The sequence below is a fragment of the Haemaphysalis longicornis genome, unplaced genomic scaffold (assembly GCF_048455015.1).
Source record: "Haemaphysalis longicornis isolate Haplotype H1 unplaced genomic scaffold, Haemaphysalis longicornis Haplotype H1 scaffold_4, whole genome shotgun sequence".
NCBI classification, from domain to species: domain Eukaryota; kingdom Metazoa; phylum Arthropoda; class Arachnida; order Ixodida; family Ixodidae; genus Haemaphysalis; species Haemaphysalis longicornis.
Genome location: NW_027526361.1, coordinates 186,964,414 through 186,992,349, shown reverse-complemented (window position 1 = coordinate 186,992,349; position 27,936 = coordinate 186,964,414). Strand labels below are relative to the sequence as shown.

At 47.7% G+C, this 27,936-nt stretch overlaps 1 protein-coding gene across 1 annotated transcript in view; it reads right to left on the bottom strand.

Moving 5' to 3' along the window:
• Positions 1-15,534, bottom strand: part of LOC144179579 (zinc finger E-box-binding homeobox protein zag-1-like) — a 558,265-nt gene extending 542,731 nt beyond the window's left edge. The window contains exon 1 of the mRNA XM_077707986.1: positions 15,058-15,534. The gene's annotated coding sequence lies outside the window, so the exon portion shown is untranslated. The remainder of the gene's footprint in view (positions 1-15,057) is intronic.
• Positions 15,535-27,936: the final 12,402 nt, after the last annotated feature.

Here is a 27,936-nt window from a genome sequence, read left to right as displayed (position 1 = left end):
GTGCCATAGGACGCAGATTCTCCCCATCGGCTCACAGCACCAGATAAGCACGACCCTGCACACAGAGGAGGCGGCTGCAGCGAGCGACGGCGGGAAAGGAGGGGAGCGGCAGGTGGATTCCGTTTCCGATTGGGCGAGGCCCGCAAATGAGGCGAAGCCCAGGTGAGCGGAGGCCACCTGCGGTCTACAAGGGCCCCCATTGGTCGCCCTCGGGGCGGCTCCTGGCCGCCCCAGCCAATGGCGGGCCCCCGCCGACTCACCTGTGCCGGGCGCACCTGTGCCGTGCGCCGGCCAGGTGTCCGCCAATGGCGGCAGCCGACGCCCACCTTGCGCGCGCGCCCTCCCTCCCCCCTCCCGCGCACCTCCCGCTCCGAGCGGCCGCCGGTGCCGAGGCCGATGGTTACCTTGGCAACCACCTCCGCAATATCGCAAACGTCATAACGCGTTGCCTAGGCTGCGCTGCGGTCCTTTCCTTTCCCGGTTTGATTCCGGGCATTGGGAGAGCGCGGTTGCTCTTTCTAGAGAATCCGCGCACCGGTGGGCCCGACCGTGCGGTGGAGGTCACGGTAGAGACGGCCAGTCCGCTCCGGCACACATAGCGGACGGTAGAAACAGGAAAGATAGCCAATACTGGCGTTCAGGAGCGTTTCTAAGCGAAGTGATCAAACAGCCCTCTTCCGACCTTAATTCGCACCCGTACACGGCGTTCATGTGCGGGGCATTTTGATTGTTACACTCTCTTTCGATACAACCGTCTACTTCTGTTCGTCCTACGAAGAACCAAAGCCTGTTTCAACCACCGCAAAATATTATATCTTCTAGGCTTTCGAAAAGAGCTCCGGAGTCTGTTTCCCTTCCAACTAGCCAGCAAAACAACCTCGATAGACCCTGAGAGACAAAATTGCCACGTTTTATGCTCCAAATCTGTCGCGCGACTAGATACGCCCTAGGTAGCGGTTTTGATTGGAAAGACTGAAGGTAAAGCAGGCGAGAGTTTGTAAAGCAGATTTTAAGCTGGTGGCTTCTCCAGCTATTGCAGTTGCGAAACGAAACGAAATAAACGCAATTGTTCGCTCGGTTATTATGAATCCTGTGGTAATCATTTCCCGTTTTTTTAAAATTTCGTTCGCAAAGGGACACAGTAAATAGATGATAAGAGTTTCGCCTATAGAAACGGCCAGGGTGTACATACGTTTGTGCAGCGGCTCAACGCAACTTTGTTACCAATTCGCGTATACTGTATTTGGGGGTTGCGAAGTAAAGTTGGACATCCACCTAAATGCAGCCATACGGCTACAAAGGAAAGCTGTACAGCTTTATCAAAAACTTTTGCAGTTGAAGAAAAATTCGTGCTGGTCCAGGATTCGAACCCGGGACCACCGCTTAACCTATAGTCACTCTACCAACTGAGCTAACCAGGAGGTGAGCAGTTTGTAGCGCGACAGCGTATTGATCAACAATTCGAAGTGAAGGACAACTCGAAGTGAAGGACAGGTGTTAATCGACCAGATTTAGGGGAAACCCCCAAGGTGAAGTAAGTTTCTGCGAAGGAAAGTTTGGCATCCACTGCAAGGAATCGTGGACTAGGACGAATTTTTTTTTTTCAACTGCGAAGTTTCTGAGGAAGCAGTATAGCTTTCCTTTGTAGCCGTGTGGGTGCATTGAGGTGGATGTCAAACTTTCCTTCGCAGAAACCTACTCCACCTCGGGGGTTTCCCCTAAATCTGGTTGATTGTATTCAGGGTCCTTCGTTATTTTCCTGTCCCCTGTAGTGGAGCGACGTAAACGCAAGTTTACAAGAATAAGAGAGAGAGAGAGAGAGGAAAGAGTCCACCCTACAACTTATTTGTTGTCACAAAACAGTCTGTGAACTGGTTCTGGCGGCGAAATGAATTGCATTTCAAATACTCTCTTTACATCTGCTCGTTCTTTTATCTAGCGTATGCGACACTCCCCAGCATGTCCCAACTGTCCCGAACCATACGCTAATTTAGAACAATGCTTTTTCTCTTGCCCCATCGCAATTCAGTCCCCATATTTTCCACGCCCTCATCCTTCAACGTGGCGGACTTGGCTAGCTTCGGACCAGCTTATACGGACCAGTTGGCGTTGCTGAACCTGGCCCGGGGAATTCTCGACACTTAATGCTGCGTTTTTAAAAAAAAGTTTTGTCCTCCACCTCTTCTTTGTATTTCAATCTGTGCGATTCCGTCTGTTTTATCGTGAGTCTGTCGTAATTATGTCCTCCTCGGTCGGCCTCCACTGGTGCGGTTGCGTCCTCTCGTTTTCTGCTTAGTTTCGTCTTCTTTCTTTCGTCCTTTACGGTACTGGCGCCTATTATACCGCGGAGGGAGGATGTTTTCTACTTCATTGGGTTTCCTTTTTGTTCGCCCTTGAAAGCCCTAAACATTCTCTGTAAGCGTAACCGTGGTTTGCTACTTCCAAAATTAGCACCAATAATTTACTCCTTAGCAATCCCTCGTTAACTGGAATTCGCAAAATCCGCTGAAAATTTCGAGATAAGGGGTGTTTCGAGTTAAGCGACACGCCGCAAATTTCTGGCCAGGACACTTATATAAGAGCTGATGCTGGTAACATAAGGTCCACTGCACAGGGGAGTTTTCGAAATAAGGGCAAAATAATTCGCAGGCTCTTTTTTTCTTATTGCGGAAGAAAGAACTGTGTGATGCTCTGCTGTTTAGCGTTCGCATCTGGTCCCAGAAAAACGTTCTAGATATGCTCAAGGCATCGCATCAATCGTAGATTGCCATCGGTATACAATCTGTACACCTTGTTGCAAAGCAGGCGCCGCATGTTTCTTGTTTGTGCCGTTCTATGCACTTCTCGAGGCTCCTCGCCCACCGCATGATCAGCTGTGACGGCCGCAGCTATCCTAACGATGCAGGCGTCGGACAGCATTCTGGTAAAAGGTTCATCGGCTTTGCGTACCCCGCGTAAATTTGCTGTTCACGACCGGGTTCGGCGCGTAGTGGGAGCTACGTGTTCGAATGGAGACCTTATCAGCTGCTGCAAAGGGCGTCGACCCTTCGAGACACCCGTGGTCCCCGAAGAAACATTGCGAGATAAAGGGGACAAATACATATATCATCTGCTGGAGGTAAATCCACGACGAAAAAAATAACCGATATTTCGAGATATCCGAGTTCGAGTTAACGAGGGATTACTGTACTATTCTGCAACACATATGTAAGTCGAAGTTCACAAAGGTCAGGTTTTGTTCACTGGAGCCAAGACTCGGCCAAGCTGCTGCGGATGCGTGTTGGACTCGTATTCTGTGCGACCTGGGTTCGAATGCCACCGTCCGTCATCATTTTTCGGGCCATATGTAGATCACGCCGACGCCAGACGCCGTGTTTTCGCTTAAATTAAGGGGGCATTTAATGCCTTCGCATGAAGCGGCGTTCAGTTTGTGTGAGAATTGTTCGAGATGTTTCTCGAATACTAAAATGTTGTGTTATCTATTGGTGTGTCTCAATTATTTTTCACTTTATCGTTGATTGGTGTTATAACTTGATTAGTGGTCTCGAACTAATCTTATTTATTTGCTTTACGAGCCTGGCTTGAGCTTATAGGGCTACTGGGAAACTGTATACACTTAAACCTGGATATAACGAAGTTCACAAAAAATCGGAACTTTTCCTTACATGCAGGGTTTCGTTACAAGCAGGTTTAGAATTAAGGCTCGCGTGAATGAAGCAGAAACAAAACCAAAATGCTGGACATCAGTGAAGCTGAACTCCCTTTTAAAGGATCTATTTTATAGTGAAAAACTGCGTGATTTGCGCTTGCTTCTTTCCCGCGAACATATAGTCACTACACGGTTCTCCAAAGCTGCAAGCAAGGCCACTTAACCCCGCATCCACAAACGTCACTGAAGTATCACTTTTGCGTTTTGACGCTTTTCGGTGCCTTAGCGAGTTTGAAGTACCAAACCTATGCTGAAAGGGCGCCTTTTCGCGTACTTGACGCTCTTTTTTGTTGAGAGGGTGTCAGATGGAGTTGTGTACCCGGCAGCGATGTTCTCTCTTGCCGGCGGAGACGGCATTCAAAGTTTAGAGCTTGTCTTGAAAAGACAAAACTTTTCGTTTTCTAGCAACAGAACTCATCACCGACGAACCGACACCGCAGATAGCAGTGGAGACGCGCGACTATACATGTCGACGAGCAGGCCTAGCACCTAACCGACACTGCACTCACACTGCAGACGCACGGCAGTTTGCGGCGCGGGCAAGTTCGCTAAACTAGTGCATTTATTCAGCCGATTTTTCAGCCTAAGGGGCCTCCAGCCCAAGGGGCCCTTAAACGTCGTCTTTCGCAAGGTTGAGCCATAATTATAGCGTGTTGTAACTAAGTTTTTCGCGCACCGACCCGCTTTTCGAACGTTACGCGCATAAAATGTAAACCGCTCGCAGTGTTTCGCAGAGAAGCCACAGGTGATCGACATAGTCCCGTTGTTAAAAGGAAAAATTATTTAATTTCATGCGACCGTCCCAAGCCCTCGCTTTTTGTTTATCTCATGGAGGATGGGGTACGCGGATGCTGTCTGGCGAGAAGTGATACTCTTTCCCTATGCTCCCATTCTCCTTCGCGCTCGCGACACAACACGTGATCGCACGCACTATCATGTGAGCTAGACAGTGGGTTCACCCTTTAAGTAACGTAACCGCAGTGAAAAGACAAGCTCCAACCACACTGCAGCCAGAACGTATGCAGACATTTCACTTTTTGTAAAGGGCCTATGGAAGGCACTTATGCTGAGCGAAAGAAGTTTACACTGTCGCATTTCAGGAACTGGAGAAGAGCGCATCGCATGGAAAGGTAAATAAAGGGACGGTCAAGTAATACAGCAAATAAAACAAAGGTCCAACTTGTCGTGTGCGGCGGTGTTACCATGTTGCATAAGAACAAAACGAGAACGGACGAACGGGGCGAGCAGCAGAGAAAAGGAGAGCGAGATCAGAGGAGAGGGCCAGCTTGCAGGGCGTACGTACAGCGCCCTCTCCGTGCTGCGCGTCCACCTGATGAGCGATGGTGCCGTGGAAAGTCCGCGGTACACACGACGATTTGTCACGACAAAATGAAAACTGTCACCCAGATCTGATGCACCAAGAGCGAACTGCTCTCCCCGAGCCGCCACCGCCTGCCCTGCTGGGCGTTCGTATACGTACGCTGGTACGAACAGCGCACAAACCCGCGGGCTTACGTATCGAGACAACGTTGAGTTCAACAGCATCGTTAGAAAAAAGAGGGGCTGCTTGCCCGCCTGTTTCTACATCGCCCGAGGCAACTGGGATACCCCCTCCCTCCTGCGTTCATCTCCAACACACGAAGACTCCGGCTATCATATCAGGGCATGCTATCGAAGTGGCGTTGTCCGTGCAACTTTTGGCTGTGATGAGGTAAGAGGCTGCCTGCGACCGGGCCGTCTCATTCGCTGTTGTCCGCGCGCTGCGGCCTAGCAAATACGCCGCAACAACGGCCGCCTTTCTACCCTTTCTGTGAGAAGTTTCAGCGTGAATGTCTGCATGCGTTTGCGGAACCATGAAGAACAATGAGCACGCGAAGAACACTACCACTGACAGCGTTTGCGGCCTCGTGACGACTGCGAAGACAAATGAAAACGAAAGGGACGGGGGTGGCACCAAGTACGCGGAGGGCCACGAAAAAAAAGAAAAAAAAAAAAAAGAACAAGGCCTTTTATGTATTTTGTTGTAAGTAACACGTATCGCCACGCAATTGCGCGTAATCGACCTTGGCACGCTTAGATGCAGTTAATCGGAGCGTGGAGAATGTGGAGATGCAAATTGAAAGTTACACACCACGAATAGAGAAGGGCAAGGGAAAGAGAGATAGGGAGACAACACAGCTCTCATAGGTGTCACTGTTTGTGGTCATAAGTGTAACAACTCTATACGCTCACAGATTTGATTAAAAAAAGGTAGAAGTTCTTTGTCACCAATATATATATACACCAAACGAGCCACGGCCGTTGATTTCTTATACACAAGCAAGGGCGTAATTATATGTACGCAGTCGCAGTTGCTCTGAAACAGGCCACTATCATGTTCAGTAGAAGAATCGTGTCGATAGTAAATAAAGAACCTTACCATCCCCTTTTAAAGAAAGTTGAGAGATGTGTGAAAGCTTTCTAACACTAAAACTGCGTCACAAATGCGTCAAAACCTTCGCTGAAAGTGCGTCCAAATGATCGTCAAAGCTCCAAAGACCCAAATCACAAGCGAAGAAGGAACCCATGCGACCATTTTTCGCGCACCGAGTGAACTCATCTGTATACGAACGATCTGAATGTGTACCGATACGTGGTGTCTGAGATGAATGTATATTTTCCCGTAACCGCTTTTAGACAATGGAAGCCCGGTTTCACGCACGCGCCGTGTGTCCAGAGATTTTATGAGAGCTTTTCGGTCGACCAACCGGTCTATGTGGCGAAATGCATTCGTTTTTGGAAAGGATATCATCGGTCCCACTAAGCAAGCTTTCGCATTTAAAGCTGAGACGTTTTAAAGCATGCACAAGTTGTGGGACAAGAGCCATGAGCATGACCTGTATATCTCCGAACGAAAACGCACATGGTCCACAGAATTCGCGTGGGGTTTTTATCGGCATATGAGGCGATCTTTAAAGCGCCATTATCTCTCTAGCGCATAGAAAAGTTTCATAGTCGAGGAAGTTCAAAAGCATCCGCGCATCTGTTGGGTCGAGTGCCCCGCCAAATATTAGCCATTTTTACTTCCTTCCTTAAAGGCGCATGCTTAGTTGTCCTTTAGGCTTTTTCCGCCCAGCAGGCTTAATTTAGATGTAGGCAACGCGCTACCGGAATTTCCCCATGAACCGTGACTAACCGTAGGAGCCGAACGGCCTGCTAGCGGAACGCTAGCTTTAATTAGCCACTCTAAATTAGAGCCCGATCACGGGGAATTTCACCACTGACTAACCGCAGCATACTCACCACTCAAAATCAAACGTTCATACCTGGTGATGAGCAGTCCAGGGCTGGGCCACAACTTATCTACAGACCGGAGTTGATCGATTCCCCGCCCAAACAGTAGTTTGTTTTTTTTTCTTGATTTAAATTTCCCGCGGTTGAGGGGAGCAGAAACATCCTGCAGAGGATTCAGTTCTCCCACGAACTTTATTCAGCTAGGGGCAAGAGAGAAAAAGCTTCCCTCGTCCACTGCCCACAGAATCCCGGGCATTATCTCTCAATGGGTGTTGCAGGGAAGCACGAAGGCGCTTAAATTAATTCAATCACTGAAATTGGATCGGACAAATGACAAGAAGGCGAAAAAGCCAGCTCCACATTGTGAGCTGTAATTATCTCTACCTTCAGGGGCGGGTGTAGCCCCCCCCCCCCCCTACTCCCCCCCTACCCCCACCCCTACCCCCCCCCCCCCAGCAGGCACGCAAACAAAAAGAGAATAATGACAATTAGGTTCGCGTTCGATCAGAATTTAAGCGAATACTCGATTTTATACAACAGGGCTTCAAAGTTTACAACGAAGAAGAATTGTGAAACGTGAAATTATGGGAACAATTCTAACACAAAAAATCCGAGCGAGGCACTCAAACAACGCGCAATATAGTTGGCATTGGGGTGAAAGATTGGAAGCTTGAGCTTGTTGGTAATTCCCATTCCACTAGGGTAAGACGAGAACAACAGTCAAGAGAAGGCACAGGACAGGAGGGCACTGTACAACGCCTGTTCCGTGCCATTTATAACATATCTCGTCTCTTGTCCAAGTTTTCTGCACTGTGAATTCTACTGGTATTACGCTTTGCAAGCCACTAATAACGGTCAGCAGTAACACAGTATCGCGCTGATTCTCGTTGAGTCTCCAAACAGGTGATGTGGCGAGCTTATGCGGTTGATGGACATTATCTGCATAGTACCTCACCGTCGCTTAAAGGAGCCATGAAGAGAAAACAAAAGTTTGTTTTATTCGAAAGATTAGGTGTTTCATAGTACCCCAAGCGCTTTCCCGGAAGCAAATGATGCTTTATTCACTGAGAAATAAGGCAATTTAAGCCAAAATTTTCAATCTCCCGCTAAAATTGCACATTTGGTGACGTGAGCAATGGTGTCACACGGGCCGGTCCATGAAACAGATACTTAGTATGTCGACTCCATATAGCACCCACACGCGGGAGTCGACCGAGACGGCGGCCATTTTAAAAATGCTAGTAAAACCTAGTGCACCCGCAGCCCTAGTCATGGAATCGCCTGATCCGGAGAACAAAACTCTCGCCGAGGAGCTCGGGCTTGCATTTAACAACCTCACACCACTTGAACGCTCAACGCTTCTAAGTGCACGAGCGGCAAGAGTTGTGGGATACGCGGTGGACGGGAAAGCGACCATTCCGCGATAGCCACAACAGACGAACGCCCTGCCGTCGGCACCGCTGCCTCGTCAGCGCCGTCGCCACGGACGAATACAGACTGGTACGTATGTGCCGTATTTTTATTACGGTTAATAATAGTTCAACTTCAGTAGCAGCATCGCTTATGCCAGTTGGCCGGTGTCGTGTATGGAAAGCCGTTCGCGCGAGCTCTCTGCTTCGACCAGAAAGATACGAGCGTCAATGCGCGGTGTTTACGGCATTTTTCCTCCAAGGTCAGAGCGCCTCGAACCCGAAAATTCGCCTGCGCGACGGCGAGATGTCGAGCTCGGCCAGGCGGTTGTTTCGTACGCATTGGCGCACACGCTTGCGTGTTCGTTCGGAACTTTAACCGTTTACTCCACCGTTCTTTGTCATAAAAAGAATGTGCAGTATGTTTCACGGGCATTTAGCTCGTTATGCAAACTGTAAGCCCTGCCTAACATACGTTTGCTTTTGCCGGCCTCCGCCAATCGCAGAGCTTAGCCCATGTGACGGCATAGGTTCTGTTGCGGGAAATGAGCTGGTGGGTCGCATGACCATTCCCGTTTTTCCTAATTATGTAGCTTATTTGAGCGAAGTTTGCGTTATAAGTGGTGTCGTTATGGTTCTAACGAGGCAATCTTTCGAATGAACCAAACTTGTGTTTTCTCTTCATGGCTCCTTTAATGCATAAACTATCGCTCCTTAACATCGACCTGCTTACCCGCCGCGGTGGCTCAGTGGCTAAGGCGTTGTGCTGCTGAGCACTAGGTCGCGGGCTCGATTCCCGTCCGCGGCGGCCGCTTTTCTGATGGAGGCGGAAAGCGAAAACGCCCGGGTGTACGAGATTTCGGCACACGTTAAAGATCCGCAGGTGGTCAAAATTAATCCGGAGCCTGGCGCGCCTCATCGCCTGCGTTGCTTCGGCGCGTTAATCCCTAGAATCAATCAATCAAGCACCCACCCAAAACCCACCAAATTTCCACTTCTGCTTCTCTCTTAACCCCAACCCTTCCTTCGAACCTGCTGATCATGCTCACACAAGGCGCACCGGATCTCTCTGGTCACCCCTGCCACGGCTGGAGCCAAGGGCACAGGGGACACGGACTGAGGCAAGACCACCTCACCGAGTGACGGCTCGAATATACGTCTATTCTCTGCCTCTCGCTCTTAAAGGGACCTTGCAACACTTTTTTCAACTTTTTTTTGAAATCTTAAGTGCTTGCTGAAGGTAGTCACCCAACACACCCAGTACTTAGATTAGGGGGTCGCAGAGTACCTTAGCCAATTATTACTGCGCTATGCCCATCAGATAACTTGGAAGCTCACTCAAAAGATTTTTCTCTCTTTCCCGGTCTTGACGTTCTTCGACGACTCGAATTACGTCACTGAGGCCATATGTAGCGGCTGTTGGCCGGTTTTCCTTCAGTTGCCGCAATGAATGCTTTTCGATAGCAACTTTAAAAATAAAGCCTCAAAAACAAAGCAGGAACGGAAGGCTTATCAGGTGCGACGAGCAAATCACGCAGTGCCGCTCCATGCTGTCGATAACTGTAGCTTTCGCAGTGCTTGCAGACGCGAAGGAGAGTGAAAACGTTTATCAAAAGTGCTTCAGGGCCCCTTTAAGCTGCCCTATAAGCGCATAGGGCAGAGGAGCGCTGGCAGACCTGGAATCAAGTCATACCTCACTGGTTCTTTTTTCCCGCCTAGGGGCATAACGAGGGGCGCAGGGGTAACAACGCCTATACCGCGCCAAGTGACGTCACCAATCTGACGGCCCAAAAGGGTTGCGAAATCTCGGCGTGCCTGGGGTGGACAAAAAAGGGGGGAACAAAGCTCGGCCACCGAGTGAACGGCTCGCACTCTTATGACGCACGTCGACGGGCGTGTAATGAAGCTTATTTGGCGAACATAATTGATGCGCGCCGGAGCCGGAGGCATAACTACGGCGAGCGCAATTTCATATAACCCGGAATCGATAGAGCCACCTTTTGCGCCCCCCTCCCCCCTTTCCCTTTGGGCTTGAGCGCTATTTTCTGCTTTTGTGCTCAGGCTCTTAGTTCGCTGAGGTGGGACCACCGCTGTGCGTAAACCTCCACAAGGCCCTTCCAACGATCCCAGGCAGCACACAATATTGGACCTAACACGGCAAGCGTGGACGATAATGTCCGCTTGAGCCAATTTCGGGCCGGCCCAAACGAATATTGGCCGGCCTTTGCGGATGTTGGATTGTAATTACAGGCTTTTTGTTTAGGCGTTGTTCGCCAAAGCTGGCTGAGCTCGTTTTGATTGTCCGCTTGGCCTGTATTCAGCCGGTACTCAGAAACCACGGCGTCAATAGTAGCACCCTGGCACCTGTTATGAAATACTCAGCTGTTACTCATTTAAGATGACTACGCGCTTCTCCTTACCGGTAGATTTAATATTGCGCAAAAGTACGTAAATGTTGGCGAAATGTCTCTAATACTGCATGCTTCAATGGCGCACACAGAAAGAAATATTCGAGCGTGATTTTTTAACGTTAGGTTTTAACGTTAGCCTGTTTTTAGAGTGAAAGCTCCATGACATACATGTTTTTCAAGGTCACTGAAGAGACTCTGGACTCGACTCCAGCCTGTGACTGCCTCTGACTTTTCTTGTTTTTTTATTTTATGTGTGTGTGCATGTGTCCGTCTGGTGGAGTTTCTTTCGTTTTTTTCCTTCTCTTATTTTCATTAATCATGTAAGCATATTACCCTCATCACATGTTCACCAACCATCTGAAGCAGCAAGCCCAGCATTGTGCAGGGCTGACCTCTTCGGTCTCATTAAAGAATCTCTCTCTCTCTCTCTCTCAAGGCGTCCCAATGACTTTGAACCCCCGGAGTGCAGGTGTAGCAGGGGTGACATCAAGTTACGTGATCCGCTGCGGAGAGGCGTCGCGGCTGCGCTCTCGCCGCTGCGGTACCACGTGACTAAGCGAGGGTTTAATGGTTGCTTTGCCGGCGCATGGACGCTCAGTCTCGCCTTGGATGTCCCGCCTGCTGGGCCGCCGCCTGTGCGCACGCGCTTCAGAGCATGCAAGAGACAAGCTGAGCCAATCATGCAGAAGACATAGCTAGGCGGCAGGCTTCGAGATCTCAAGCAAAGACACTTCACGCTCCATAAAACCTGTCTTCGTTAGCATTCAAGAAATACAAAGACACAGACCACCAGATCTGCAATGAAGCCCAATTTTCAAGAAACACTGCGTATTCTTGGAAAAACCAAGCCAAACAGACCCCTCGGTCATGATAGCTAAATGTTCCCAAACCTTAAACCTTGCACATTTTTTCCAAGACTTATCTGATGTACGCATATCTTAGCGTAAAAATAGTAATACCGGCCGTATACGTTGTAATAGTGCCAAACCTATCTATCAGATAACTTTACCACCTGTGTGTTTCTCAGGGATTTATCCAGAATTTCGATTTTGGGGGGTTGTCGAAGTCCTCCTAGGGGGGTGTTTGGGGTGTGTGTATAAATCCATGGGCAGGGTGCTCCTGGTTGTGGAATATATATATATATATATTTTTTTTTGGGGGGGGGGTGTCGAAATCCTCCTGGGGGGGGGGGGGGGGGTATGGGGGGGTATTGTGGGGGTTGTTAGGGGGGTATCTATAAAAACGAGGTGGTTCTGGTGGTATTCCAGCAGGGCACAAGAATTATTATCAAGTACTTTCTTTTTCAGTCGTCTGGTGCCCCGCAAGGACATCGTTGAAGTGCCGATTCTACTCCTATTTTTCCAGCATGCGGAATGACCAATCTGCACTCCTCAGATACAGATTGTAAATTACTAAATTTACCCAGGAACATTGTAAAATATAGATGCAACGATTGATGCGGTGTTTGGTCTTGATTTCGGACACGGCAAGAAACGTCAAAAGTCAATCTGGCTTGTGGCTTGTTACGTGTAATTGCACTCGGGACTGCAATTACACGTAATTGAAGAGGAATATACTGAAATGAACTCTCTTCTTATAGTGTTAGCCAGCTTAGAACTGAGCCCGTTATTGTTGTCTCTATTGTCATGATGACTACGAAAGTCAAGGAGATATTCCAAGCGACGGTTTTGTTTCCAAATATACCATTTCTCAATTGCATGACAGCAGACAACTAGGCAACAAATGAGATGTCAGGGTGAGTGGATACTCTCAAACTGATAAATTAAACCAGACAAAAGTGAGAAAACGTTACGGCGTCGTCGATTATGCTGCAGAAATCCCGGTGACCATTTTGCCTGACACATATCCAGTAATGGTTCTATGGCGCTAAATAAATTGTAAATGGTGACAAAAGGGTGACGGGAAATTCGCTACATCTGCAATATATTAAATGAATACTGCGAAGGTTCAGTTTCGATTGTATATGACGTGATTGACTCTGGGGTTTAACGCACCGAAGCTGCACGCGGGCTATAAGGCGCGCCGTAATCGAGGGCTCCCGATTAATTTTGACCATCTGGGTATCTTTAAAGTGGCTGAAGTCGCGACAAATGGGCGTTTTCACTTTTCTCGTCCACCCGGAAAGCAGCCACCACGGCTGGGATCGAGCCTGTGTCGTTAGGCTCAGCAGCCCAACGCCTTAGCGACTGCACCACCACGGCGGGTGTCAAGAGGATTTTCTTGAGTGGCCTATAATTGACCTAAAATTAGTTCATTGTAAGGTGATGGTCCATATAATTTAAGTGGGGTTCGATCAGTATTGGCTAAAAGTTGGAAAAACAACCTAGCACGGAACTCAGTCCAGCATTAGAACTGCAGCATGAATCATATTGGGCAAATATTGAGCACTGTTATTCCAAATATAATATTAGAGTACTGCCTGGGATGTTTGCAAAGCTAACGTAACACTTGATTGTTGCTTGTGCAAACGCCCTGCCGAATTACCTCAGTGTGGAACGTTCACCTTTTGCGAATTTCGATGCCAACTAAAGGCGGCTACGAGAAACTGCTCAAGTGCTTCTACTCGGCACGAGCTCAGGCTGAACTTGTGGACAAACATGGCCCATCATGGAGATTATAATTTTACGTGTTCGAAATGGGCGAAAAACCTAACAGTAGCCTCTCCTTAAGGAAAGGCTACTCGATGGTGTTTCGATCCTATGATATTTATCTCAGCTCCAGATGGACCTCAACATCCCCACATGAGTTCACTCTGAGGTGAGGTCAAGGGTTGTGGCCTCTAGTGAGTCTAAGCAAATGTTATTTAAATCGGCGAAATATGAATTGAAAATATTTTATCCAAAATATTTTGTTATAGCTCTACGTAGCGTAGGTTGCATCGCTAATTTGTGCCGATATATTAGAGCTTACGGTAATTTTTGCATCTCTTTTTAACTATTTCTATTTGTTTTTGCTCCACCCTATATCCACTTCCACCTGAAGTAATAAGCCCCGCTGTAACTACGGCTGAATACTCTTCGGTATCCATGAAAGGTTTCTCCCTCTCTCTCTCAACAAACTGGAATAAATGTATTCATGCCTAAATGGCCTTTGCTTACACCCATTGAGAGTATTTGCACTTTTAACAATATAAAGGTGGTTAGTACGACGATTAACTGAACTTTTAAAGTTTACAGCCCCAGTTAGCTGAAATTTGGTTTGGAGTTGGAACACACAGTGCCCATTTGAGCTACAAGGCGAACTAGGTTAATACGGTGAACTCACACTAAATTGAAAGTATTGCAGGACTTCTATGTTAGTCCATGTTCTAATATTAATCAGAACTCTGTGCTGGGACAAAATGGAATTGGCATAGGCCTAGAAGTGTCGGCGAAGAGTAATATTTGGCTGCAGTGATTACACAAGGAATACACTACGCCGGACGCATGGATATTGGAAGTATGCCACTGAACGTTCAAGCCGGACGCGCGTTGAAAGACAGCGACTTGAAAACAGCTGTATCTACGATGCAAGCACTCATCGTACCCAGCCTGGTGGCATACGTGGTTTCTTGGAGAGGAAACAACATTGCCCTTTCAAAATGCGTAGAATTCACGCATGTATGCTTGACATGTTCGTTACCCTTCTCTAAAACGGCAATGTTCACGCCACGGGCCTGTGTGAGCATAGCAGGAGCATTACGCGGACGGCCTAATGAGTGAGACCTGAAGCCGTGAGTCAGTACACGTGTTCTTTTTAGCTGTACGGTCACGAAGTGCTATTCGTCGATGTAAACGGAGCTGTCAACCTTTTTACCTACGATGACTGTCACCGAAATTATGTTTCAACAAGCCGTTTTTATGTATCCTAAGGTTATTTTGCACGAAAACAAGGCCAGGACTGCGCAGTCAGCAGCAACTGTGTCCCGACAGCACAAATAATTATCCACACGGCTCCGGATGATGAACGCCCACATTATCGAGGCGACCGGCGTATCAGGGGCGAATAGCAGGTCACAGACGTGGCTCACTCGAGACACGGCGGCGAGCACACGCACACATCACAGAACGCGAGCGAACACAAGTCACGTGACACGCGTCAAACGGGTTGCGCGACACAGACCACGGGGAAGAAACCCCGCCCACTTTTCACTCTGTGGAAACCCCGCAGTAGTGACGACGTCGGCGAAAACATGAATTAGGGAAGCACAGTGGGTGAGGGCATGTGGGAAGGGGAGGGAACTTGGCCTCCATACCTGTCCAGCGTGTTCAGCAGCGAAGACAACCGAAGGTGACGCAGGCACGGTGGAGGCGGCGATGCGCGACGGCCTTCGTCGACCGGCTTGCAGGGAGAAGGACCTTGGCGGGCACGGTCAACACCGTCTTGGTCTCCTGAGGGAGCACAACACGGACCACACACATCACGCAGCGAGGGGACGGCGGGAAGGCGCGCTGGACACTAGAACCGAGCTGTCAACCCCAACGAAGACACCGGCGATCGACGTGGGTTCTCGAGTGAGGGGGAGGTGGCGGTGTGCCTCCCGAGAGGAGGCGAGGAAGAGAAACAGACGTGGACACAACACACGGGATGCGGAACAGGGCGCCGCAGCCGCAGAAAGGTCCGCTCGCAGGGCCGCCGGCCGCCTGAGTTACCGCGCGCGCCGAGCAGAAAGGTGAAAGCAGAGGTGGTGGCAAGGAGGGAGGCCAAAGCAACGTCGGGGCGCCTGCGCACTACGTGGCCCTCCTGTATGCTGCCGCACCGTGCGCCGCCGCTGCCGCCGCCGCCGCCGGGCTCGCGCAGGGGCCCGGTGAACGGTCCTCTCCCCGGTTCATCCCCCCCGCCCCCCTCCCTCTGGGCCGGTGCGCGCCCCGTTGCACGGCGCGCCACCACGGCGACGGCGGCGCACCGGTGCCCCCTCCCTCCCCCACCGGGAGCCGTTACCGGCGCGAGAAGGTGGGCCCGGAGGCGGGTGCTGCGCCGGCCGCGAGCCACAGCTCGGCCGCCCCACCTGCGACCGCTCGGGCCCGCCATTCCGCTGTTTCCGGTGCACAGTGAGGCGGAGGCTACCTATGGGCGAGCGACGGGAGGCCCGACGAGTGCTCCAGGTGTACGGCTCCTCAAGGACGACACAGCCCAGATACCCGCACGCGCAGTGGCGTTTGTCGGCTACCGGGCGCCGTCACCAGGGGCACATATCCGGTCTGGCTTAACCGCCCATTGAAGGTCATCCGCCAGTAGCAGGTGAAACTTTCGTCAAGAGTTGACATCAACCTACGACGGGATTCATTGGTAACATCACATCCGATGAACTTACAAGACCCGTGGCTTCAACACGACGGTTTTCAGAGCTTTTTTTAACTGCTTATTCGCACATCTTCATTTACCAGGTCTGTGGAGCGCGAAGATACAGCATTCTATTACAAAAATTTTGGTTTGATTTGTGACATAACCCATTGGCGCCTATGCTAAGCAGCGGCGAAAGAACGACGATAAATTTGACGTTGAATCCATCGATGCAACAATAGAGAAATCGAGCGGTGTAAGTACTCAGGGAATGCACGTTCTTGTGAATGGAACCACCAATTTAAAGTTTTTTGAACAATGGTTTCGCTTCATTGTTTTGTTTTCTTTCGATGTTACGTACTGCTGCGCTATGTTAAATAAACTCTATTAAATAAACTGTTCAAGTGCCTGTTCGGCATTCGGCAACCTGAACGGACAAGAATGGACGCCAATAGTAACAATTTAAACGCTAATAAAGTAGCTCAGCTACATGTGCTATCAGCCATTGAAAACCGAATGCTAATTAGTGCCCAGAGAAAGGCCAGACATTTTACGACGACAGCTGTAACGGAAGATGTCCCAGGAGTTCGGTGCGATGTAGTCATTTCGGAACCTGTAAAGGGTGGTTCACTGCAACTAGGATCTCAATGAGAGAAAGCCAGTTTCACAGAGAGCACGATGCAGATGATTTCACAAAACGTAGCTCAGGAATATCATTTACGCCCAAAACGTCAGCCATGTAGTTCACATGCAGCACATTTTGATTTCACGCATCAAACGCTGTGATTGATCGAGTAATAAGAATTTAAACCGAAAGTACGTTCCATTGCCGCAAGTTCCACGAGTGCGTTCTAAAATAAGAGGCTCCGTGCTTAGGAACCCTTGGATGCGAACTACCGCAGCTACTGCAGTTCCCATCTCCCGAGTTCACATCGCCGCAAAACTCAAACGACTGTAAAGCATAATACGAAAACGAATGTAAACGCCCACCTATAGCGAAACAAAGAAGTTTGTGAATTCCGATCAAAATCCGTGCTTTGAGGAGGAGATTCTCAGCGAACGCTGGTTCAAAGCACCAACGACAAAGAAAGGCCAAATGTTAACATCTGCCACTAAAAATCGCGATGTGTGGCCTGAAACATTTTGCAATGGCGTCAAAAATTTTGCCGTGACGTCGTGCCGCGCAAGTCACGAAAAAGCAATTTTTTCACCAGCAGCCCACCTGCTTTCATTTTTCGTACGAAAAGCGAAGGACAGAAATAACCTGCACATCGCCGCTGTGCACCCTTCCGGCTCAAACAAATTCATTGAATTAATAGGTCATCTTATCAGCTGATGTAAGAACTCGCCCTTCATGCAATACCCCCTAACGGGACATTTGCTGTACAACAAACAAACAAACAAACAAACAAACAAACAAACAAATAAACAAACAAACAAACAAGCAAATAAATAAATAAATAAATAAATAAATAAATAAATAAATAAATAAATAAATAAATAAATAAATAAATAAATAAATAAATAAATAAACAAATAAATAAATTGAAGGTATTTGATTCCGTAACTTATTAGATATTTTTATACGACGCTACAGCTTCGTTATAAAGAAAGCATATAATTTCCTTATATCAGCGTGAAATGACAGACTCGTAAACGACTGCTGGTAATCGCTGACGCGGCAGGACATCTGAAAACTGCAATTGGCACGCAATAAACGAGTGGTGTACACATTTCTCGCGGGAAAACGAGGCAGTGGACAGAGTCAGCAGAGCGGTTGCGAGCGCTTTCAGCCTTTCCGTTGTAACATTACTGGATAATTTTCATCATTTTGAGTAGATGGTCCAAAGTGAAAATAAAAATACATATATATCAATGGGCAAAAAGAACCACAATTCAGGCTTGAGCAGATTATGAGCCTTCGGCTAGGCCCCTACTGTGAATGCAAGTTCACGTATTACACGAATGAAATTCGCTTCAAGAATTACTTTGAATGCACAGGAATCGTCTCTCTATAAGTAGTCTTGAGCAACCATTGTATTCAATGGTACTAACTTAACACTTAAAAGAAAGCGAATATCACAGTCTTGAAGCACTTTCGAATTTAATAACGGAAACATTACATTCACATTCGAAATTTTGAATGTTCGCGCTCCGTTAACTGAACGAAATGAGAGATAAGATAACAGGATCAAGGATAAAAGGTGAAGCAGACGCAGGACAGCAGCGGAATGAAATTATCAAAGGGCGACCTCGAACTTTTATCAACGGGGGGTGCTGCAATTGATGCTGATGACGACGACGCAGTGGTGATTACAAGAAATCTGCTCGCTGCCGCCACGACGCAAAATAGCGTATCGCTTTAAAAAGAGGAACGACTACAGCCACGCGGTGGACTGCAAAGCATGAAAAGCAATTGGGGGCTCGCTTGCAATGTATGCAAATTGTCAACATAATAGGACTCGCGAAAATCACTGCGTCCTCATGCACTTATCAGGCGAGCGGCTTTTAAACTGTATACCCTTGAAGCGGTATGACAAAGAGGCGAAGTCTGGTGGCTGTATTTGCGGTGTTTGACAGTTCGCTATGCTCCACTTTGCCGCAGTAGTGAAATGCTGTCTCTTGTTTGTGCGGACGCTTCATTATATTCAAGTTTGCAGGTAAACAATGCAAGCATTCAACTGCGAAATTTTATTCTGGCCATGCAGTATTACGGTCGACATTTTAAAGACCACACTGCGGATTTTTACTGCCTTTAACAACGTGGCCAGAAAAAAAAAAAAAACGTGTATTATTCCTGAACGTAGCATAGTTAACCCCCTCGCTTTACAATATTTTTGTTTTTACTTTTAAACACACCGAATGACTTTATACCATAGAGTGCGCAGTGCCTAGAAAAATGCCGGCACCGCCATTTTAAATGCGGTAACCTTAGTCGGGCAAATCTTGGGTATGTCTTCCGCGCACGCCGAAACATCACGGCAGGAATTTCAGAACCACCAACTATACTTCCCCATATAAACTCCCCTCTTCATTAGCATGCATTAATAGAGAGAGCGCACGCGTACGTGCGCGCTTGACGTCAGAGGGACAGTGTTGTTTAACCATATCGAACAGGCAGCGCAAAAAAGACGAGACAAAAGAAGAATTAACGACGGCATCTTTTTTGCGCTGCCTGTTCGATATGGTGACTATGAACCAACTTGCCATCCTTCCGCGGTGTTATTTAGTCTGCCGATGCCCCCGCAGTCGAATTCCGCTTACCTTCCCCTCGTACTACGGACGCCAGCTATATGCGAGAGCATAAGGGACGCCTTATGCTGCAGCAGAGCCGAAGCGCGCCGCTTCTTGCCACGTGCGGGCAGCCCGCCTGCAGGCCTCACCTTTCCCTCCCGTTCCTGGCCCTGACCTTTGCGGAGCGGGCAGCCGAAGCAGCGAGAAGCGCCGCGTGAACGGCCTGCAAAAGCGAGGAGGCCCTCCGGTTTCGCAGACGTTCGGTAAAACACATGGTCCGTCTGCTGTCTCTGCGCTGCTGCGTTGTCACTGTACCCTTACCCCCCGCCTCATGCGCCCCCTCTTCAGGCACGCCTCCACTACGTGGTCTTGTGTCTTCCTTTGCCGCAGGCAAGATTCCGTTCCCTATTAAGCACAAGCCATGGGCTTCCTGTACGCACTCAGCACCACCTCCCATCTTTTTTTAATAACTCCCAAAAGGACCCCCTACCCTCAGTTCGGCCTGGGTAGCCTTGGGGTAGAAAAGCTCGTTTTGGCGCAAACGACTTAGGTTCGAGCCCCATCATTGCCGATATATTTTGTAGCGTGAGCTACACTTGCCGAGGTTGAGCAGTTTTGCGTGGCTCCTGGAGAGCCGTGCTGCGCATGCGCGAGGAGCAGTGGCATCAGACGGCGCACAGCTGGCGCGCCGGAGCCAGCGCCGCGACTGGATAAGATTGGATTGAATTGGATTAAATTAGATTGGATTGGATTGGAAATCGTTTTAGCAGCAGTAAGCATGTTGATCAAGCTAGTCCTATAGACAACCAGGAAAGCTAAGAATAACCACCAGCTGAACAGCTCAGGCTACGTATATCCTGGCATAGCCGAGCTAAGCCACTGTTAGTTTGTTTCGAGACCCGTGATTTTTTTATTTTACAGTAGAATGTCATGTCGGCACAATTTAGCGCATTATTTTCGCAATTCATGGTGGTTTGGTTTCTTTTAGGTCGGTTCAAGGGTGGGGCGCGGCATTTCAACTCGGAAGTATTTGGCTTGTACTTATCTCGGAACGGAATACCGCTACCCGCAGATCACTTCGTCGAAAAAGCGTAGTTGTACCCGGGGCTTTTTTGCGTCAAAGGGACCATGAAGACAAAATGCAAGTTTGGTTCGTTCGAAAGACTGCATCGTTAGAATAACAGCTGGGTAACGCAAACTTCACCGAAATAAGCTCTACAATTAGGAAAAAAGAGAAGAGCCATGCGGCCCACTAGCGCATTTCCCGCACTATACTCGAGGACAACTTAAGAACGACAACGGAAGTTGCCCCTGCGCCTCATCACGGCGGCTGGCTGAGTCCTATCCGTGATTCTTCGCACTCAATTGCTTATAAATTTCTGCAGTGACGACAAAAAAAAAAAAAAAGAAAACCTCGGTGTCAAAAACATAACAAGATGTTACGCATGAAACACATCTGGTTTCAAAACGCGCGCGCGCGTTGACGTCCAGGTCCGTCGCTTCGGTGGTGTAACACACTACATGAAATACTGCCGTTCTAAACCTGCACCCAGGTATAGAACCGATGACATATTGTGGGCTGCTGTGCATTTGGGTGAGGCCGGCAAAAGTAAATGCAAGTTAGGCGGGCTTACAAGCTTGCAGAAAGAGCTATTTGCGGATAAATTTAATGCATCTTCATTTTATAGCAGTAAGAATGGTGTGGTAAACAATGGAAGTCACGAACGAACAGTTAAACATAGAAGCACCGGTGCCTACTGCGCGCACTATGCCGGTGATACCTGCACAGCTGCCCGGCGCAATGATCTTACACTGAACAACTGGATAAGCGAGATTGTCTTCTGTGGCTCTGTTTGCGTACCCAATTTTTCACGAAACGATTAATACCAACCGTAAAAAAAGAAGCCAGGTGCAACCCAGTCGAAAATCGCAACAGGAATACCGCAAAAACCTAACAAGAACTCCGGTCGTAAGACAAAAATTTTTGTTGTGACAACAGAAGACACACATTTCTGTCGTAACGACAAAGTCAATTTCCTCAACGACAAACAATCCTGTAGTCACCACAGAACTGCCATTTACGCTACTCTTCCGAATGGGCAATAACATTCAAACCACGTGCAACTACTGACGGAACATACGACAAGACCGGAATTCGGCACGACGGAACGACAAAATGAGGACAGGTATACGACACACGACATAACATCAGAATCCCGACAGGACAAGAACCCGACAAGACGACAGTACGACACGCGAAAATACGACTAAACTACAGAAAGTTTTCTTGTCATTTTCGACTGGGAAATCCGGTCATAACCGGAGCGAGTGCGAACAGCGGGCCTGAGCGCTATTGTGGCGTCGTCTAGAGGACCGCGGGTAAATAAAGCAACGAAAGGTGCTTTGTCGTCGGCAGCAGCCCTAGTCGGCATACTTAACATTCGTTTGAAATGCCTGCGGTAATAACGTAAGTGCTGACGTCTCGAAACACACGATAAAGCGGGAGATTTGAAATATTGGCTTAAATTGCGTAATTTCTCAGTGAATAAAGCATCGTATGCCACAGGACAAGCCCCGAGGGCGCTATAAAACGCCTAATATTTGAATAAAACAAACTTGTATTTTGTTTTCATGGTCGCTTTGACGCGTCCGACAGAAAGCACAGTGGCCGCGGAACAGTAGGAAACTGACTAAGTCGCTTTTGCCGGAGTGTACGTGGACTCGAGGCAGCATCGAGTTTGCGTGACACGGTCATGCCACAGCGTTTCCAAGTGCGCGTGGCACCGCCTGGGAGCCAGCATATATGCATTGTGCATATTTGTCAAGCCGAGGCCCACTGCCATCACTGCGGCATCGTCGTCTTCGGTTTTATAGTAGTCTTTTTTCGGCTGCTGAATTTTGTGTCGTTTTGCGGCTATCATGCATTGATAAGTACTTAGCAGCCCATAGTCACGAGTGTTTCAAGCAACTTCATCAAGCGCTTTCAAATGTGCTCCACATATTTCCGTACGATGCCTTCCCGATTCAACGCATTGACCGAGAGGCTTCACGTGGTCTCGTTTGCGCCAAGATACCTTTTAGAGCGGAAATTTAGGATCAGGTTGTATTGCGTTTTTCCACTGTGTCGCTAGGTGAAGAGTTCCGTGGCCGTTTCATTTGTTTTATATAAATAATCGAGTTATCGCGCACACATACACACGCGCGTGCGTTCGCGCAGACACGCACGTACTCAGTCTCGCACCCACATTATTAACAGAGGCACAAACGCAGGCATCGCCATAGCCATAATGATGAGCTCACCAACACGCAAATGTTGGTAATATCTTGAGATTTCAAGTATAACTCTAAACAATTGAAAGTAACTTCCAAGGGATTCTAAGAAATTATGGGCAAGTTGAAGTTATTCCAAGTAACTAAATTAATATTAAGGTGTTCCAAGCAAAATCCAGTCGTTACAGGAAACCCGAGGATTTCCAAGTGAATTCCAGTAATTCCAAATAATTTTTCGTTGTTTAAAAGAGCCATGAAGAGAAAATACAACTTCGTTTAATTTGAAAGAACTAGGATTCAGTATCTCACTCAGCTCCATTACAGCCACAAAAGATGTTTTTTAACGCAAAAAAAAACAAGAAGTATTTAAAAACTTTCAAATTTGGCGCCACAGTGACGTGTTATTAGCAAGAATGACGTCATACGGGCCAACAATAAAACATAATTTTCAGTGCGTTAACTGCACGTTAGCATTCAAGTGATGCGGTCAAGTGGAACTAGAGGCCCCATTACAGACGTCCAGTCGTGTGTCGTCGCGACAGGCGAGTTAGGCGGCCGCACATCGCACAAACAAGGTTCCGTGACGTCATAGAAAAGTTGCGGGAAATTGGCGAGGGGGTCGCGACTGCTTCACACGTTTTCTTTAATATCTCCGTTATTTGTTCGAAGATTGCGATGATATTGATATCATTGTTATCGGGACTAAGCAGTCGTTTTAACAAACACAACTTGTATTTTGTCTTCATGGCTCCTTTAAAGGATTCAAGATAATTATAAGCAAATAAAAGTATAAGTACTTTATTAAAATTACCACTCATTACAACATAATTACATATAACTGTAAAATTCAAAGTATGTTCTATGTCGTTTCAACACGGTCTGAGCAATTTTAAGTAATTCCTACTAAAATCAAACAATTTCAAGTATTTCGAAGTAACTAAGTTTTCAAAGTAATTTTTCAAAGTTACAAGTCATTCCGGTATCAATGCTTCGCACTGAACATAACCATTGGACATGCAGCTCAGCCTCAATTATAGTGCCAAGCCCTAAGGGTTTACAGTAGAAATCCGTGCGCGTGCTGGGATGCCACCGCAAGAGCGAACGAACGAGACAGAATGAAGTATAGAACAGCGGAGAAGGAAGAGGACGCATGCACGTGCGATGTCAACACGCGCCGCACCTGTGAAGTGGGGGGAGCAGGGCGGGCGCCTCATGCTCGGCTGACTCCGCGCGCTGGTCAGCAACGGCGCGAGAGTAGGGCGAACTAGCGTCACTAAATAAGCTACGCTTAAAGTACCGCCACTTCGTGCACCAGGAAGCGTCTGGAGGCCATTTTGTTACTGACTGGCAGTGTTGCCATCTCTCCCATCAAAGCCGCCACCGGTTGTGACGGGCAGAGTGCGACCGGCCGCTCTAGTGTCCGCGCAGCAGAGAGAGAGAGAGAGAGAGAGAGAGAGAGAGAGAGAGAGAGAGAGAGAGAGAGAGAGAGAGACCAGAAACAAAATGGCTGCGCCCGTATGTAAACAAATATCACGTGGTGCCGACCGACCAATGGAAATCCTGGCCGATTTTCATTGGAGAAATGAGTGCTGATACTCTAAAAGCCTGTATTTAGTGACGCTAGGCGGAACGGGCAACAGCTGCAGGAAGAAATACTGCAACGCGCTCACGTCAAAGAGAGCAAGCATGGTCCGTTGGGGCTCACTCAGTGACGGTAATGAACCTATAAAGCTTGCTTGCGCACCTAGAACAAATCTTACTCAAAGTCCTATAATTAGTGTTTCGATTCTTAACCCACACCATGAACATGAGCTGCAAAGGGGGTACTATCCAAACTGTCTGGCAGTGGTTGATTCACTGCTCATATGACTCCGATATTTAGTGTACAACGAGGGGAGGCAGGGAGGGACACTGAGCTCAAGCTTTAACCCTATAAACCACAGATGACCGTCCCAGGAGGCCAGTTTCTCGATCATGAGCATCGGGGCAATGCCTGCTTAACGCGGTCGGTCCGGATTGCTGAAACAAGCACACAGCGATGTCACGTGGGTCGGTCGTGGCTTGTTTCGTGGACAGTAACTATGATGAGGAATGCTGGGCCGGACGCATTGGCGGCTGCCTAGGCACGTATGAAACGCGAACATGGAAATATGAACTAGAACACGCATATAGCGCGATTTCTTTCCATACAGGCAAAATTGACACGTGGCTTAATTACAGTAACGAAGTTTGAAACGCGGCTTTCTAAACATACTAATACCGCGCCATTATTGTGTCTCTACGAAGAGTATTCTTCAATTTTGCGTGTTATGATTCATATTTGCGTGTTGGCACTTCATTTGTCGGTGACTGTACGCCCTAAAGTCCGCCTGTTAGAGGTAGGTTATGGCATATTGAACCTGTACGGGACTAATTATTGTTACCCTAATTAAATTAATAGCAGCGGTGGGAATTGCTAACTTCGAAGTCTGCCCATTTCAAGAATCACAGCGCGTTTGCAAAGACCGGTATATGGTAACCTGAATGGATGGTGCAAGACAACTGCGCAAGAAATAAAGTGGGGGTGGAATTAAACACTTAAAGCCGAAATATAGAGTTGTAATGGAGGGAAAAGGTTTATGGTTGACATTTGAACATAACTTCAATTTTTTCAAGTCAATGTCTACAAAAAATAGTAAATATTTTTATGGTTTTGTGGGACTAACTTGCCGTCCGCAAATCATTGCGACCGTGGTGAGTGCAGTATTTTTGTATTAATACACGTGTGTTTTTTTATATGTAAAGCTCTAATCCTCTAGTGTGAAAACGTATATGAGTCCCGACATTTCTAGTGGCGGCAGGTTAAAAATAACCAATACTTTGCGAGGCTGCGCTGCACGCTACATCAAATTTGGGAAATTCACGTAAGAGTCAGGGCATTGCTAAAAGTGGTTGCAAAAAGCTTAATGCGCTCTGCTGAACGGCTTGCAGGTCCGTGCTGTACTCTTTTACATTGTGATCGGCCGGATATTACACACATCACAATGTAACCGCCAATAGAACGCTATCAATGTCAGAATTCGGAGGGTCATGAATTCTAAAAAAAAAAAAAAGAGAGAGAGAGGAAAATCTCGTAGCACTGAGAAACCAACGCAGAAAAGCGCCTTTAAGAAGCTTTGGTTGAATTAAGGAATCGTTAAAAATGGTATTATCAGTGTGGCGGTAAACAGCTACTGGTGTATAAGTGGGGCGCAGAATATAGTGCATGCATATTTATTTTAGTTTCGTAAAGAAGCACCAAGGAGGGGAGTTAAAAAAAGAAGTAGAGGAACGACAAAGTGGGGTGCGATAGACAGCATTCAACGGGAACCCCAGAAGATAGTTCCCGAATCTGCACCCACACGATCACCCTTGCGCAGCACGGTATAAAAGCACAATATTGCCCACATTAGGCGGATCAAAGCAACAAAAAAGAAACGCTCAGACGCTATCTGCATATTTATTAAGATACGGTAGTACTTTACGCGGTGCTTGCCCTGAAGAAAAAGAAAAAAAAAACTAGAAGCTAAGCGTATACTTAAAAACCTCCTTAAATTTATAGCCTATGGTCCAGCATCAGGCAACGGCGGTGTGGAAAGAAAAAATAAAAAGCGCTCAGTGTACAACTAATAACTCCATGTTGAAACGAAAAAGACTACGGGCAGAAAAAAAAAGAAGAAAATAGAGCCACACTGCGCAACGCCCAGAGCTGTGTAATACCCCTGCTAATCTAGTGTTGAAATGTCATTTAAAGGAGTACTGACACGAAATTTTTGAGTTACGTTTTTTTCGCTGCTATGCGTGCCTACCAGCCCACTAATCATAGAATGACAGATTAGACGGTCGAGCGCAGCGTAAACATTCATTTACGGCGTCGTTTATTCGTGCCAGTTTCGGTTTCGACTGAAAAACGCCGAGCGGCCGCCATAACAGGATGTATCACATGACGTCACCATTCTTTCCGCATCGCTGCCTCTCTGGAAGCGCGCGCGAGCGAGCGAACGCGCGCGCCCCGACCGGCCGAGGTCTTCGCCGTCCCCACAGGCCCGGGCAGCATGACGTCAGTCCCAAAACCATGACGTGTACACACACCCGAGAAGTGCGCGCCAACCACAGCCAGCGCGTCGGCTTTGTCACAGGAGCCCCGACGTCGGCAGTTTGGGGCAAGTAGCACATGATGTCATGTCGGCCCGCTCTGGGCTTTCTCGTGCGGGCGAAGATTAAAATGGATTTTAAATATGTTTCGCTGAACTGTTGCTGTTGAAACTTGCTGGGAGATATCTCCTGATAAAAAGGAAGCGTTTTACATAGTTATCACAGCTTTGAAATTTCGTGTCAGTACTCCTTTAAGTCAAATGTCATTTGACTCAAATGCCAAGTTGTGCTGCTAAACTAGGTTCTGAAATGTAATTCGGCTCAAATGACATTCGAGCCAAATGAGCACCGAGAGAGAGACATTTGTGGTTTCAAATGCCATTTCTAGCACTCTCGCAGGCAGCGTCTTCGATCGGCAATAAAAAATGTAATACTTCAGTACGTAAAACAAACAAAATATTTTTGTTTGTGGAACTTTGTTCACTGTTCATTTACTTAAAATATTAAATAAACATATTTAATTTTCATACTCTCAAAACCAGTGGGTCAGTTGCAAAAAAAAAAAAAATGAACCTACGCCAAAAAGCCACCACATTAGAGTCAAAACCTGTGTCTCTTCTAATTTGATATAATTTTACTGCCTTAGACTGCTCCTAAATGTGGTTGTTGTATTATCGCGCGAAAACGGAACGGGGCGACAACAGTGCCACTACAGCACGGTGAGCAATTGTGAAAGCTTTCGAATGCCATCAAACTTGTAGTGTAGCATGGCGGATTCTGAATGGCGTTCGAAGCACCCCATTTGAGTCAAATGACATTTGGTTCAAATGACAATCGGTCCCTAGTGTAGCCGGGGTATAAGACTACGCGTCTACAATCGTCATTTTGTGTTTGCATATTCAAGGCAGCGCATGTCGCTCATTGTGCTACCTATCATGTAATTTAAATTTGTGTGTGTTGTTTCACGAACTGCCTGATGATTTTAAAAGTCCTGCAGGCTTAGAGAGAGCACAAAACTCCACTCGTACGAGGGAATAGAGATAATGGATGGATTAGTTCGTTGTATAATTAGGCGCATGGTTTAATATTGGCTTTACGGACAGGAAAACATCAAGACCGTTTAGCCCCGTCATGTGGCAAGTGGCGTTGCGGTTGCTGCATGTCATTGCACGTAATCTACACTACGATTTAGCGGTTCAATATGCACGCGCAAAAAATTCAAGCAGGAAACGAA